Here is a 2,512-nt window from a genome sequence, read left to right as displayed (position 1 = left end):
TCATATGTTGTTTCATGAAATTCTTCTGTCAGCCAATTCTTTTTGGTATAGTGACTCTGTGTACTTCTTCCATCTTCTTTTGACACTTCCTGTGTCATTCAAAATTGGGCCCACAGCATCCTGAAGTATTTCAACTCCCAGCTTGAATGTGTTCCTTAATTCCTTCAGCTTAAGAAATGCTAAGCGAGGAAACCCTTTTGCTCCCTTTCCCCTGGCTAGCAGCGTGGAGGCCACAGAATGCCTGTAAGACGTGAACTAGCAGAAGTTCATCAGAGCTCCGGCAGCCTTCTTTAAAAAGTCCAGAAGCTGAAAGTCCCTGAATGGGTAGACACTGTCAAGCTGGCCAAGCATAAAGAGCTTGCTCCCTACTATGAAAACTGGTTCTACACATGACCTGCTTCCACAGCAAGGCATCTGTACCTCTGTGGTGCTGCTGGAGTTGGCTCTACGACCAAGATTGGGGGGCGGGGGGCAGCAGAGAAACAGCATAACGCCCAGCTACTTCAGCTGAGGCTCCAAAAGCATGGCCTGTGGAGTCCTCCAAGCCCTGGAGGGGCTCAGAATGGTGGAAAAGGACCAAGATGGGAGCCACAAACTGACCTCAGGGACAAAGAGATCTGGACAGAACAGTCGGACAGGTGGCAGCTGCCAACAAGAAACATTAGAACAAATGATGTTGGGTTAATAAATTGCCTCATTCGTTAAAAAAAAAAAAAAAAGAAAAAAGAAATGCTAAGTGAGTTCAACCCTTTTGATTTTCCAAGTCCGACTCTTTGCACATTCCACTATATTACTTTGCTTTGTCTTCCTGTGCTGTTTGGAATCTTCTGTTCAGTTCAATATCACATGCTGATAATGCAAATAAGATGCATGACACATGTGTGGGAGTGGGCCAGACAAAGGAAGTGTATGAACTGTAGCAAGGAGACTGGTCCATTCAGTGATTCTGCTAGTCTTAAAATTAGGCATCCCACATTGGGGCAGGGGGTTCTAAGTATCACCAAGAAGAGGATGTAGATGAGCACACCCTACAGACCCACTGAAAACTTCCAAAATCATGAACACCAGAAACAGCAGAGGATCGACGATGGCAGGACCAGGAGAGCAGGCTGAGGTGGCAGCCAGGTTCTTGGCTCAGGAAGCAAAGTGTACTTACCCATAGATTGAGTGCTGGAGGTATGCTAGCTGCTAAGGGTGCCTCCAGAGCAAAGCTTGCTGACTGAGTAAGTGCTGAGTCTTACCAATGGAATGTGGGCACTTACTGGCAGCTGAGAGGGCTTTAGAGCACTTCTTTGAGCAGGGCAGCGGCCAGGAAACGAACTGAGGAGCCAAGACCTACGAGGAGCCTGTAAGCAAATGAGCTGAGAAACTGTTCCAACTAAAAGCTATAACCTGAATCATTCCTCATCCTGTGATTTCTCTAATAAACCCCAGAACTCTGATCATGGTATGAGAGTTCTATTTGCCCACTGCAACAAATTACCAAACTTCAGGATGGCTTGAACTCAAGAGGCATTTGGTGTGAGTAAGCAGAACAAAATGAAATTGAGATTTAACTCCACTAAAAAGTCTTGACATGAACTTGTAATCCATGATGGATTTTTAAAAGCTCTATTTTCAAATGGTAGCTCTCTTGGCGCTAACCTGGCTGTGTATCCCAGGGACAACGTTCCTCTTTCCTGGCACCTAGCAGGTGTGTTGTTTCTGTTATATTCCAGTGAGTCAAAACCAACCCACACTGGACTCTCCAGAGGGTTTTCAGAGGCAGTAAACGGCACAGGAGGAGACTACTCATCTTTCTCCTTCAGAGTAGTTGGTGGATCTGAGCCACATACTTTTGGGTTGCCAGCACAATTCCTAACATTAAACCACCAGAGCTCTCCCTTTGGCGTGTGAAATATATTCTAATCAATTTCCAAGTAATGTTTTTCATTAGGTTGTTGTTAGGTGCACTGAATAGACCGCAACTCACAGGGACACATTTCCTAAAGATGAGAACTTTGCCCTGTCTTGTGCTATCATCATCCCTGCCACAGTTGAGCCTACTTTTGCAGTCACATTACAGCCAGATCCATGATGCAATGGACTGTATCTGGAGGGTCGTGATGCACAGCACCTGCCAGCAGATCTTTACAAGGGACTACCAAAGACATTTCTTTCTTAGCAAGGTCTAGTTTTCCTACATTCATGCTTCTCACATTCTGCGTACTAATTGTTAATTTCTTCTTACAACTGTTTCTCCTTTGTGTTTCGAAATTTGTGGGCAATGGTGATGGAGAAGGAAGTGCAGGCTGCTCTGAAGGACATGGCAAAAAATAAAGCCCCAGGAATTGATAGAATACCAATTGATATATTTCTGTAAATAGATGCTGCTCTGCATGTGCTCACCAAGTTGTGCCAGGAAATCCGGAGGACAACTACTTGGCCAATGGACTAGAAGAGATCTGTATTTATTCCCATTCCAAAAACCAGTGACCTGACAGCATGGAAATTATTGAGCAATATCACTAAT

The 2,512-nt window shown here is 44.8% G+C and overlaps 1 pseudogene; it reads left to right on the top strand.

Moving 5' to 3' along the window:
- The window catches only part of LOC102854932, a 9,624-nt pseudogene extending 8,959 nt beyond the window's left edge, over positions 1-665 (top strand).
- Positions 666-2,512: the final 1,847 nt, after the last annotated feature.

This window comes from Elephantulus edwardii, unplaced genomic scaffold (genome assembly GCF_000299155.1).
Source record: "Elephantulus edwardii isolate Elephantulus edwardi_28Jun2011 unplaced genomic scaffold, EleEdw1.0 scaffold00055, whole genome shotgun sequence".
NCBI lineage: Eukaryota > Metazoa > Chordata > Mammalia > Macroscelidea > Macroscelididae > Elephantulus > Elephantulus edwardii.
The sequence above is the reverse complement of the archived record's forward strand: the minus strand, read 5'-3'. Positions and strand labels throughout refer to the sequence as shown.